The sequence below is a fragment of the Schistocerca nitens genome, chromosome 9 (assembly GCF_023898315.1).
Source record: "Schistocerca nitens isolate TAMUIC-IGC-003100 chromosome 9, iqSchNite1.1, whole genome shotgun sequence".
Taxonomy (NCBI): domain Eukaryota; kingdom Metazoa; phylum Arthropoda; class Insecta; order Orthoptera; family Acrididae; genus Schistocerca; species Schistocerca nitens.
The window spans coordinates 385,068,940-385,083,173 of record NC_064622.1 but is presented as its reverse complement, the minus strand read 5'-3'; the positions used below and the strand labels follow the sequence as shown (position 1 = coordinate 385,083,173).

The following is a 14,234-nucleotide window of genomic DNA, read 5'->3' as shown; positions in this document are numbered from 1 at the left end:
CTTGATTGAGAAACAGCGGCTCCGGTCTCGTAAACTGACATACGGCTGGGAGAGCGGTGTGCTGACCACATGCCCGTCATATCCGCATCCAGTGACGCCTGTGGTCTGAGGATGATATGGTGGCCCGTCGGTACCGTTGGGCCTTTCAGGGCCTGTTCGGACTGAGTTCTTATATTTATTCTTGGTACAAAATTGTGTAACAAATATTCAGATTTTGCCAGTACAATCGTTCAAAACACAATGATGTAATTTTTGTGTTCTTCTGTGCGACTGAAGTCAGCGAGATTGAAGTATACGCGAAGGCGGAGATTTTAATTATCGTGTAGCGTTTCTTGTGAAGTATGCATACACAGCTAGATACGAGACAAAATTTACTTTACCAACTTGATGCATGTTGCAGGTGAGAAATAGGTCCGCATCTTGTTTTATAATCGAAATAAATCGTTGCAACTCCGTCGTAAGTTGCATTAAGAAGTATCTTTCTGATTTATTGCTGGTGACTAGTTTCGAACAACTATGTCCATTTTCAAACCATCCGTAACGTAAGAGTGACGATACAGGCGATAGCCTTTGCACAAAAACTGTCGCTATATTGATGATGGAAGCGACAGCATTGCCTGTTTATAGTAGTGCGTGTACAGCAACACTACTGAACTGCGCGGACGCTATTCAGCAAAAGCTGTCCATTTCTTTTTGAGCATATTGTTTGATTTTCATATAATGATGAAATTTCTTACACTAATGATGCACAAAGTGATACTATGCCTTACGTAGCGAAAGTGAGCCTCCCTAATAATATTCATGCTAGACATGACGGTATACATACTGAACCCTAACAATAAAAATAGCTGAACTTCCAAACTAAAGCAAAGTTTGACCAAAAAATATTAAAAATGAAAAAAAACAGATACATTTCTAATGACTAAAAACATAAAAGCCTGACTGTTCCCAGGATTGAATCATTATTGCACTAACTCGGACTGAAAGAAAAAAAAAGTAAGCAAGGTCTGGGAATGGTTCTGTAATAGTATTGTATGACGTGTACTGAGGTATAAACAAATGCCAGTCAAATTTTCACGCGATTTAAAGGTCTCATCAATGAAAATCCATGTCCTCTTTCCTGATTGGTCGTGGCCAACTGGCTTAATGGCGCACAGCATACGACACGCGTATTTTACTAGAACACTGCCCATAACAGCACAAGGTTCGACATTTAATCTGGATAAACATGAGAAGGAAAGAAGTGACTCAGACACTGCTGTTATACATTATATGTAGGATGAAGGAAACATAAAATAAAGAAATTTGCAATAATGCAGTCGAATGTATAAGACATATCAATGCTACAAGAATGTTGACCACATCAAAAGAAAAGGTATTAATAAATGTGAACACGAGCCACAAAGGAATGACCAGAACGGGACGGATTTCGGTAGATGTGATGTATACGTAGAGACATACAAATGATCACAATTTGAGAAAAATTGGATGATTTAGTCAAGAGAAAGAGCTACATAAATCGAGCAAGTCAGTAACGCGTCGTTTCAAATCTGCCCTTATGCAAGCAGTTATTCATAGAATTGTTGGATGTCCTCCGGAGGGATATCGTGCTAAATTCTGCCCAAATAGTGCGTTATATCGTCGAACCCTCGAGGCGGTTTAAGCATTTAATAAAAGAAGTTAATCTCAAATTTAACATGTTTAAATTACCGAATAATTTAAAGTTCCTGGAAATTAAGGTACGTGAAAGGGGTAGCAACACTTACAAGGGAACCTCCCCATCGCACCCCCCTCAGATTTAGTTATATGTTGGCACAGTGGATAGGCCTTGAAAAACTGAGCACAGATCAATCTAGAAAACAGGAAGAAGTTGTGTAGAACTATGAAAAAACAAGCAAAATATACAAACTGAGTAGTCCATGCGCAACACATGCAACATTTAGGATAATGTGAGCTCAGGAGCGCCGTGGTCCCGTGGTTAGCGTGAGCAGCTGCGGAACGAGAGGTTCTTGGTTCAAGTTTTCCCTCGAGTGAAAAGTTAAATTTTTTATTTTCAGACAATTATCAGAGTTCAGGCATTCACACATAATCAACTTCGCTCTCCAAAATTCCAGGACATGTTCAGATTTACTTGGACATATGCAGGATTTGACGGCCTACACGCGGAAAAATTTGAAAACGTTAAAAACATATGTTTTGACAGAGCACAGAGAAAACGGTGCGACTGTGAAACTGTTGCATTCATTTGTTGCAGTTTATGCGACACACTCTTATGTTTTTTGGGAGTGATTATCACATCCACAAGAAAACCTAAATCGGGCAAGGTAGAAGAATCTTTTTACCTATTCGCCAAGTGTGCAAGTTAGGTGGGTCGACAACATATTCCTGCCATGTGACGCACACGCCGTCACCAGTGTCGTATAGAATATATCAGACGTGTTTTCCTGGATCAAATGTTTTCGGTTCCCATTGGAGAGGCACGTCCTTTCGTCTACTAATCGCACGGTTTTGAGGTGCTGTCGCAAAACACAGACACTAAACTTATTACAGTGAACAGAGACGTCAATGAACGAACGGACAGATCATAACTCTGCAAAAATAAAGTAAGTAAACTTATCGCTTGAGGGAAGACTTGAACCAAGGACCTCTCGCTCCGTAGCTGCTCACGCTAACCACGAGACCACAGCGCTCCTGTGCTGATGTTATCCTTGATGTTGCCTATGTTGCCCATGGACTACTCAGTTTGTATATTTTGCTTATTTTTTCATAGTTGCACACAAATTCTTCCTGTTTTCTCGATTGATCTGTGTTCAGTTTTTCAAGGCCTATCCACTGTGCCACATTATAACTAAATCTGAGGGGGGTGCGATGGGGAGGTTCCCTTGTTAGAAGTTGTAAAAGTAACCTCAGGATTGAAATTATATATTTATTGCATGACTGTTTTTGAAACTAATTTACGGGAGTAGAGCTGCCTAACAGCCGTATTGTCCAATGAAAAAAAGACTAAACTCTGGGGAATGCCGTGTCGGCACCCCACGTTGGCGCCCGATAAACCATATTCTTGTAATCGTTATTAAGAACTGTCGCCGGACCTCTCCTCTTGAAAATATCCATTTGTATGTAAATGCAGTAGAAAGTGAATTACCTACAGTCTCCTCGTTGACTGAAGTATCTGCAGTCGGAAATATAGAGCAAAGATGTTACATGCAGCGTGATCCTTCCCGACGTCATTGCGCTGACTGAATATTTAACACCAGTGTTCGAACTTCCCAGTTTTCATATTACTTTCTCAGGTATTACTTTGTGGCGAGCAGCACTTCAATAGATTTATATTTATCGTTCACGCTATGCATCGAAAAGTGTTCACTTGGTAAACACGTTACTCCACTGGCCAAACATCGTAGCTTTCAAACTATTATTTTATGAAATGTTAGTACGTGACCAGAAATACATTTGCACTTTAACCGTCCGATGAATAAAGATGTCTCTCCCCTGCCCAAACATGTAGCTTTCACAGGTTCTGGAATAATACGCTATAACAAAAATCGTTTTGATCTATACGCCCATTACATTCACTATCTGCGTTGTAAGCAGAAAACTGTCTGCTGAGCAATCACATTACTCCACTGCCCGCACATAGTAATTTGTAGAGTGCTTTCTGAGGTGGTAGTCCATCAAGGGAATCATTTCAATATACACCGACGAAAAAAAATTGTGACAATGAAAAATAAATAGTGTAGAATAATGAAATTTCTGGAACACGTTTATCTAGGTAGCATATGTCAGTGATTAATATTGCAAGATCATAGGTTAATGTAAAAGCGAGACAAGCAATTGCAAATGTGAAGCGCTGGTACATTAATAGCCAGTGTGGCCTCCATAATGTTGAATGCAAGCATGCAAACGTGCTTACATTGTGTAGTATAGATGCCGCATGTCAGTTTGTAGGATGTAGTTCCATGCCTGTTGCACTTGTTCATTACACTAATGGTTAATGCTCTTTGTGGATGACTCTGGATTTATCATCCGATGATGTCCCACATGTGCTTGACTGGAGACAGATCTGGTGATTGGCCAGTCCAAGGCAACATTTCGACATTCTGTAGAGCATATTGGGTTACAACAGCGGTATGTGGGTGAGCGTTATCCTGTTGGAAGGAACCTCTCGCTATGCTGCTCATGAATGAGAACACAACAGATCTAATCACCAGACTTGGATTTAGGGTGCGTGGGATAGCTAGGAAGTCGAACTCAAGACCACAGCTTAAGATGAAATTCCAGTGTGTCTGGCATGAAGACGTATTTGGTTGCAAGCCCTCAAGACTTTACGGGAACGACTGCGTCTGAGGGGTGTAAGATGCTTTATTCACTGGTTTAACACATGTAATTATGAACCAATCTTTGTTACAAATTACATAAACTTTTCTTAAAATTTAATATAAGATAAGCAACACATTGTATCAAACGGAGTAATTACCTCAAATAACAAATTACTTTTAAAAACGTTTTATGAGCATTTATAATAGAAAGGGTTAAGAATTGTAACAGGAGAAATAGAGCGGAGCTGATAAATTACCAGAATGCATATAATTCTCGATAACGTCAACATACAGTCCCTAATAAGGCACAGTACAAATTTAAAAACTTACTTTCAAATAACAACGGACATGAACAGTTCTTTAACAAAGCCTTTAAAGTAAAAACTTTCGTTTTGATTTAAACGAGTAATAAGTTACACTGAATTTTGGAATCAACAAGGAATTAATGTTAATTCCCCTAACTTAAAGGAAAATACAGGTATATTTTTGAAGAAGTATTAATTTACTAAAAATAAACTTAATCCGATATAGTACTGCAATAAGAATTACTGTGGACTCACTTAAACAGGTTTAACTGCAGAGATCTCAGGAAGCCCTGAGTGCTGACACTCATGGCGTGCCTAGGAAACCATTATGTCCAAAACATGATACGTTGTCTACAATATAAGTGAGCGGAAGTGTGTCTGGCGCCCCGCCTCGGCCACAGCAGAATGCCATAATAAGCGGACACGGCGGCCATGTTTAAGCTAGCACGCTAGCTGGACCGCGTCGGTCCACAGTGTATGGTTGAGTGGGCCGCTTCCGTATGAACCCCGCCACCGATGACCCATTTGAGAAATCTCAGAGACACGTTCCTGGAGTACGGAATAGTTACCTTAAGATATAGCCTACTACAAAGACAGTACCAAGTGATTCTTTCCCATACAGATGTACTAACGCCAGCCACTTCAAGAGATCGAAAATGGTATCCTTTCAATAGAAAATAACTACCTAATTGCCAAACCAGAGCCCGCAAACACCAAGGAATCTTATTTTTTTAAAAACTAGAAAGCCTTAAAACAAAATTACAACTAAAAGAGTGAATTTTTATCTGACAGTTTATGTGATGGAGGCAGAGAAACCCTTCTGCAATCGGCTCAGTACCTCATAATCAAGTAAACTCTGCGGAGAAACCTTGAGACACCGGTATACCGTACATGCTGAAACAGACTGGTTACTACGTGAGCCACTGTATTGCAATAAGCAATAAGCACTTATCATTTAGCCACTGCAGCGAAATACAACCTAGATTACTTTTAATTTAAGGCTGATATTTAAGGGAAACTGTTTACGGTGATTAATCATACATTTACGTAATTTAGTGCCGACATGGCAAACCAAAGCCAACCCACATATGATCATCACATTAAAGTAATTGGGCACCGGCTACAATTTCCTATAGTAATTTGTGACTAGTGCCTCAGATATGTAGGAGGCTAACAATTTAAAGTTCCTTTAAACACCAATCTGAATCACAGTGACCTCCTTCTTCCAAGAACACTTGATATCAATTATAGGCTAGTAAAATAATACAATAAGTTAAATAAAATTTATGCAGACGGCATATCAGAGCAAAAGTTCCAGTGAACAACTTGGAAGTCTCACAGAAACAAAATTTAAGAGACTCGCTTTCTTAATCACAGGAAAGCCACAGCAATCTACTACCATGGAGAAGAGAATAGCCACGAATGAGCACAGCAGAAAAACACCCGTCCGCCATGCTGAGCTCGCCTCTGACCGTCCCGTACTTCCCTCATAGTCAACTCCACGTTCCTCGAAGATGCCAAACGATGAATTAAAACTTCTTTCAGGTCACGATGTTGATAGACTTTCACGCCTATTGCACAGAGAGACCGGACGTCACTAGAAAACTTGTTTTTGGTTCCGCTCCACAGCTCATAATGTCCCCGTAGACAACCAAAGCCCCACTTCGCCATGGACCTTTCGTCTCAAAGTCCTGCGGTCGCGGTTGAGAGGCAACGACCAAAGTCGATATCGCCCGACAAGCCGAAACAGCTCTAACTTCAGCTCACCACATCCATTTTCAAAGATATCTAACGCTGATGACCATTACAGCGTGTATTTGAAGTAAACCTGATTTGTATCTTAATAATAATGCTAAAAGAGCCTCTCTTTGTGACTGGTACTAAATCTGAATGGACATCATCTTAAAGATGAAAAACTAGCCTAACAACTGTCGTTCTTGTAGCACAACTCCTCCTTGGTGTTGCGATTTTTTGCCGTCAGTCTATTTATATTTTCATTACACAGTCGACAATATCCATAGAAAACAATTCGTAGTTTACATCGAAAACACAGTCTGAAGCTGGTGCTACCAACACGCCACTCCCTCGCTCAAGCACTAGAATGATTAGTCTCTGCACTACTTCAAGGGGCTGACAAACACGTTACCCGTGTCACGCTGGCCTGATAGGTCCGCATATGATATCTCCAAAGTATAGGCTAGCAGCAATGCCTTCACTTGAGTACTGACGAACATGTAATACGGCGGATGGAAGAAAGTATGGGAACATCAAAAGCACTACACGCAATACCATGCCTAATACGTTGTAGGGAAACCGCTGTCATTTAAAACAACTTCCATTCGTCTCGGAATGTATAAATACAGCACTAATTTGTTTCCAAGGGAATCATACCAATCTTCCGGCAAAAAAGTGCCAAGTTCAAGTAACGATATTGGAGTTGGAGAGCTGTCAGCAAGCTTCTCTCCAAAGTGCAACTTAAAGGCTCAGCAATATTGAGATCTGGTACCAGTGTTGGTCAGGAGAGATGCCACAATTCAGCCTCGTGATCATAGAAATAGACATGCACGATGTGAACTGTGTGTACAGGGATCCCGGTGTCTCAGAACACAGCATCACCATTGGGAAACAAACATTGTACCGTGAGATGGTCAGATAATCCTTTGCAGTAATGCGAACATGCAGAATACTAATTGGTACCATGGAATATCGCGATATGGCTGCCCAAATCGTTACAGAATCCTCGTCATGTTTCATTCTTGGGATGCAATCTCTGCCAGAAGTTGTAAAGAGTATGAAACGATACTCAACTAACCAAGTCACATTCTTCGATTACTCCTTAGTTCAGGTTCTTTGGATTCGGCGCCACGTATCCCTTTACGGGCATTAGTATCATTTGCCTTGCAATTCCCTGCTTACAGAGCTCCCTCCACCTTGTATTGCTACTGACAGCGTTTGTGAGTGAGACATTCTGCAGCGACTTATGCATTCTCTTATGTTTCGTCAAAAGCTCTTCAGTAACCGTCCATCACGATCACTCGATACACACTTTTGTCCACATTGTGAATCATCGCATGACGTTTTTCGGCTTCCCTGTATGCGGTGTAAAACTTCGGTATGATGCCTCTTGGTCACCAAACACTGCGGCTACCTTTTCTTACAGAAGAACACATCATACGAGCATCACGTTGGAATTCACAAAGCTCCAATATAGTGTACTCACAACTACACAGCATACGTTTCCGTCCACGACTGCCATTTGCAACGTATTGAGAACAGTGCGTAGGTGGAGGATCGTGGTTAAACACTGCAGCGTCACCTCCAGGCTTGCCTATCACTGGAATTTATGTTCAAGCAAGAATTTCTCGCAGTGATTCCATATTTTTGTCCAACCCATATATACAGAAGTATTGTTAACCTGGCAGAGGACGTCATCACAACAGATTTGTGACCCGGAACTCTCGTAGCAGTAACTTGACAGTTCACAATCTACTGAACGACGTTTACAATACGTTTACAACTCTCAAGTAGGGTCCATTGCCTTAGCAACACAATGAACGTAAGTCAATGAAGTAAAGTTACCTGGTGCGCTTAGTCAAGGAAAAGACATCTATTTAGTCAAGTAAACACATAAATCTCAACATTCGTTTTGTTTTGCATCCCAATAAGAAAATTGCTAGCCCTCTGAAGTGACCAAGCACTAGCGTGAGTTGACTGTGAGATCGTAGGGTCAATATGATCCCTCAGTGCGATCTCAAGCCGCTCTAAGTTTGTTCTGCTGATTAACCTGAGTGTAATTTTTATGGGGCACACATTTAGGTCATGTTGGGCTGGATTAGCGGTTCCACATGAGCTATGCTTCGCAGAAACAGGCGGAACAAGGACAAAATATGTCTAAGACAGCACACTAACAAGCACACTGATTTTGCTATGTCCGACGGATGCAGCGATTACTAGCCTAGCTTCACTACCGATAAACACGGTTCAGCTGGCTGCGCAGGTAAACCCTGGAACCTGGAGGAAGCGACGCCACTAGCGGGCCAAATCCCTGAAGAACCTGGACAAAATGGAGACAACAGAAGATTCGCATTCCGACTTTACTCCCGTGAAATCTTGTGTAAATACCACTGGTGCATACTTGTCCAATACTGCGGTTGCGTTACTGTCATAAATCGTTATGATACGCGTCTTGACAGTTGTCGGTAAACAGTGATTGGGACTGCGACCCAGTTTTCAGATACTGTTTGTGCGACCTTTTGCATATATGGCAGTGATCCAGCCCAGTTGTCACAATAGAATAAGATAGATAGCAGTCCAAAAGATACTTTTATTGCATTTTTAAGCGTTGAAATGATGTATATCTACTTAATACTGAGTTACAACCGATACTAACGGAAATCGTTACCTAAAAAATTTACTCTTCGTGGCTCTGCTTTTGTAAATGGTTCTTCTAGTACTAAATATCATAGTTTATGATATATATCATAGTTTATGAGTTCAAATGTATTTTCGTGTGCATATTCTCGCGTTTTAGTGCCCTGTAATAATTCTACATTGTGGCAGTACCATACGGTAGACTTTTGTAGAAGAGAAATAGTGCACAGTAATTGATAAATGAACTAAAAATCAATAAAACCATTCCTTAATTAATATTCTGAAAATTAATAAGTAAGTAACGTGTTGTGGATAATTCGCTGACGAATATTTTGACTGATTTTTTCCCAATATCTACTTCGTATTCAAAAACCTACACAGCTAGGTGAAAGCATGGGCAGCAGTCAAGTCGCTGCTCTACAATCAAAATTGTCTGAGGGCCTAGGCCCTCTGTTTCAACTGACTGCTGATATTGAAAAGAGATTACTATTGATTTAGTCCAAACTGTGGACAAAGTGAAAACGCAACCGACTTGAGGAGGCCAATATACAGTGGGTTGGATGGATCAATTGGGTTTGAAACTTTCTGCTTTTTATTACTGTGATGACATTAATTTTGTATTACATAACAGAGATAATGACGGAAGTGACGAATTTGACTACGATTTCGAATGAAAAATTTAAAAGATCGAAAAAAAGTTTGAGTACACAATAATTTCTAATTCGTTCCCAGCAGTGTCAAAATATATCCGAAGATGTAATCGAATCCGCTAAGCTTATAAATTTTCATCCGCCATGTTGGATCCGCCTTTTGAGATTTTGTAATTCCGACATCGAATCCCTAATCAGTGACCAAAAAAAAGTATAAAAAATTTTTTTTCATTATGTGTTTTTGACAAACCGGCTACATTACGTTTTATGCATTGTTCCGCTCATCGAGGATTTCTTGTGAACAGTACTTGTTTATGCGCACTGAACGACATTTATACAAAGAACGATTACACTGTATTCAAATGGCAAAAATTCAGCACGGTACTTGTAAAGTAGAGCATCTACGAGCGTGTGTTGAAAATTTGTATTCCATGTACTCATAAATTCAAAGATACAGTACAACTCTCCAATGTTTCTTTTGCCTGGGGGCATTTGTTTTATGTGTCATTTAGTTTTGATACTACTGTACGAGAGTAATAGGAAACTAATACCTCCGAAATATTTATGAAACAACACTTACAGTTTTTCAAATAAAACAAACGTTACTAACATTGTACGTCTATATTCCTTATTTCTACATATTTGCAGTCCTTTGTCGCTAGAGGGCACCGAATTGCAGACTGTAACATGACGGTGTGTACCGTAACAATGTCGGCACGTGGGAAACAACGTAATTATGTGAATACATAAGAAACAGCGTGCTGCAATCGAGTTTCCAGCCTCAGAAGAGTTTGTTCACACTCGAAGCACCATCTCCTTCAGCATGACAACGCCGACCACACACGAGCGCTGAGACATCTGCAACAATCAGACGCCTTTGGTTCACTGTGATCGATCATCCTCCACACAGTCCCGACTTGGCCTGATTCTAACCAGAGGTGAGGTTGCGGCCCCGTCAAAATGTCAAACAGTTCACAATGACGGCGTCAACAAACTGATAACTCGTTGGGAGAAATGTGAAATGAGTTCGTCACCATGGTGACTATGATGAGAAATAAATATGCAGAATGAAAATGTATCTTGTTAATCACGTTTGTTTTATTTAAAAAGCGTTAAGAGTTTTCACATAAAAAAGTTCGGAGGAATTATATTTCAGCACGCACTCCGATTTTAGTGAACGGTTAAAATGCTCACAGTGTCACCTGACCCTACTTCCAGCTTGTCCGTCTAACGACTTTCAAAGACAAGAAAAATTTTATTTTCAGTGTTTCAGCTAGTTATAGAATAAATATAAAATGGGCTCACCATCTCCTCACTAAGATATAAAATCTTACATTAAAGATTTAACACAATAAGTAAAGTAGCACAGTTAAAAATTGTGTATATTTGTTGAGGAAGCATAGATGATAGTGCACAAGTTACCCGGACTATATTCATCCAGTATTTGAGAATAGGAGTCACATTCAGAAGACCTTACACATTATTTCCAGTTTTCTAAACTTTCCCATCCTGACATCCCTCAAAAAATAATAAAATAAGAAGAATTTATTGATTACTAAATATTCGTTGTTCACGCAGTAAAATTCACGATCAGACACGAAAGTGTGAATCATTATTGCTTTGAACTGATTTTATTCAGGGCGTCTCTTGCAAGAGTCGTCAGGTGAATATTCTCTGATTTTCCCTCAGGTACATGCAGTTTCAGTTTTGAAATGTGTAGGCGGATTCAGCACAAACAGATACTGCTCCTCACATCTTCAATGCGATACCCAGTGCCAACGTATAGCGTCGATTTTTAAAGCAGAATTTTACGTACCCGCTTGATAGAGCCGTCCCAATTTAAAGCGATATTCGTGCTATCGATATGTGTTAAAAGAGACTGTAAAACACAGGGAATAGCCAGCACTCCAACAACGGCAGTATCTTCCTGGCTCATGCTGATTGCTACCAAAATGCAGCAACGCTGCAAATATCCGTGGGCAAGTGTCTGTGGAAATATCGGAGAAAATGCGGCTTACGGCTCTTAGGAGGGGCACTCGCACGTAGGATTTCGACTCTCTGAAAGATCGACGGCGGCGGGTGGGTGTCTGATGTTATCATAAATGATTAAGAGTGTCGTAATTTCGGTATTCATCTGTGATTTTAGTTCGGTTCCACTCTTTGTGTGCTTTACTCTTGAAAATAATTGTTCACAAACGTATGTGATTCCAAGCAAAGATGACGTATATAAAGCATGACTGCCTCTCGGCAGGTATGATTTGTGTATGTCCATTAAAGAAACATGATGCAACTTTTCTTTCAGTTGCATGTGAGACTGCAACTCCATGGATTCCGTCTGAAAATCCTCTGGCAACGTATCTTATTGTTTGTGAAAGATGTCGCTATAAAAAAATTTGATTAGTCTCTTCGAAAATCCAGAACTCGAGTTTCAAATACTTACATCAGATCTAAAATTCTTTCTGCGTATTTCATCCACCTACAATATTATGTTTCAATGTATCATAACTTTACATAAACAGAATAATTTTTTCTTCTCCGATCGTGTGAAACATGCCCCTTCTTGGGCGGCATTAGTTCTTACTTTGGGAAGCATGCGCCTTAGACACACATAGTCGACAAGTTTATTCAGATTGCCTTTTAAGAGTAAAGAAATTTGTCAATCACAAAACTGAAATAAAATTTCTGGAGCACTAACTTTATAACGACAGTGACACGACTTTGATTCAATCACGGGATATTCCGACAACTTCGAAATAAAATTTCTGGAGCACTAACTTTATAACGACAGTGACACGACTTTGATTCAATCACGGGATATTCCGACAACTTCTATGCCGCCTCGACATAATCACGCCTTCATATGTTTCATAATTTTTTCGGCTGCCACAGAAGGTATCAAAAACTACGAACCTAATAAAACATCTGTTGGCCTCTGGCAATGTCTTACCAACAAAAATCAAGAGTCTTTTAGCAACGGGTTTGTTTCCGTTGCCATACTCCGCAGCCAGCACAGAAATATATTTGTTTTGCTAATAAAAAAACCTTTTGTTGCTGTAATGTATTTTATTCTCAAACATAGTTTCGTCTTTTTTCACTTTAAGCGAACATCAGTGGGATCTATAATGATACAGTTATGATACACCTTTGTTTTGATATGTGTTACTCGTAGATTTTAAAACAGTTCACTTCTCGCTTTTTCCAAAAATGGTTCAAATAGCTGTGAGCACAATGGCTCTGAGGTCATCAGTCCCCTAGAACTTAGAACTACTTAAACCTAACTAACCTAAGGACATCACACACATCCATGCCCGAGGCAGGATTCGAACCCGCGACCGTAGCGGTCGCGCGGTTCCAGACTGTAGCGCCTAGAACCGCTCGGCCACCCTGGCCGGCCTCTCGCTTTTTATGTAAATAAATGATTACTTAGAGTTCTTCGCACTTTTGGTTGGCGTCGGCGTTTCCTCCCATCTGGTTACATTGAGGTCTCAACTATCGCTCTGTTTACAAAACATAGCATGTTTTTATGTTTCGAACATTTTTCTTCGGACTTTTCATTCTGTTTGCCCTTTTTGTTGTGATACTACGTCAGAAAGGGCAAATAGAATGAAATGTGTAAAAAAAATGTTCTAAACTCAAAAATATGTTTCGTGAACAGTAGTAAGACATTGTAGACCCCACTGATGATGCCTTAAAGAGAAAAAAGTCGAAACGCATTTGTGAGAATAAAATGCATTGTAGCAAGAGATGGAGTTTTCTATTTACAAAACAAATATTTCATTTACCAACAGATGAAATAAAAGTTCTTAAGCTTCTATACGATTTCATAACAAAAGATCAATTAAGCAATAGGAAGAAAGAATTTCTTTACATTATGATATAGTAAATGTGTTAATTTGCTTGCATCACTCATTTAAGTTTACTTCAGATGCATGCAACAGAATATTGTGGTTCTTTCTGGTAATGAGGCTGGCTGTATGGGTGATACCTAAATGCCGTTAAGAAATAAAAAAAACTATTTTGAGTGTGCAAACAATGTAACTGACCTTTTTGTTATTAGTCTTGCTGCGGGAGGACTAAAAATTTCCAGGATATAATTTCCAGGATATACCTTCCCTCCAATTATTGGCAACTATAGCTGACAGTTGTCTGCCGTTTCTGACGCTGACTTGTACAGTCCGTTTAGAAAAACGGACCCCCGATAGGCGATAGCATATGACACACGTGTTACATGCATGAAGCGCATCGGTCGTGGAACTCTGCCGAATGTAATCGACTTCCAGCAAAATCTTTCCGGAAGTTGGTGGTCTGAAATTTGTAAAAACGCTGTTAAAATTTCTACTTCGGATGTACTGTGTCTCTTTACAGTCAGGGGCTGTTCAGACTACTGTATTATTTATGCTATAATCGCTCGTTCGTGAAGGAAACGGGCAAGAAACGCGGCAAAAGTGCACATAACTGTTCTGAAAGGTCGTATTTGTGCCGTGAATAATTTATTGCTATATAGGTTTAACGATCTCCTTTACAGCTCGCAATAAAATATATTGCAGCAGGAAGTTTTATGGATCTCTCTAGAGATAAGCGCAAGTGTA

General features: G+C 39.9%; 1 long non-coding RNA gene across 1 annotated transcript in view; it reads left to right on the top strand.

Moving 5' to 3' along the window:
- The window catches only part of LOC126203354 (uncharacterized), a 920,708-nt gene that overhangs the window by 408,471 nt on the left and 498,003 nt on the right, over positions 1 to 14,234 (top strand). The window lies entirely within an intron of this gene.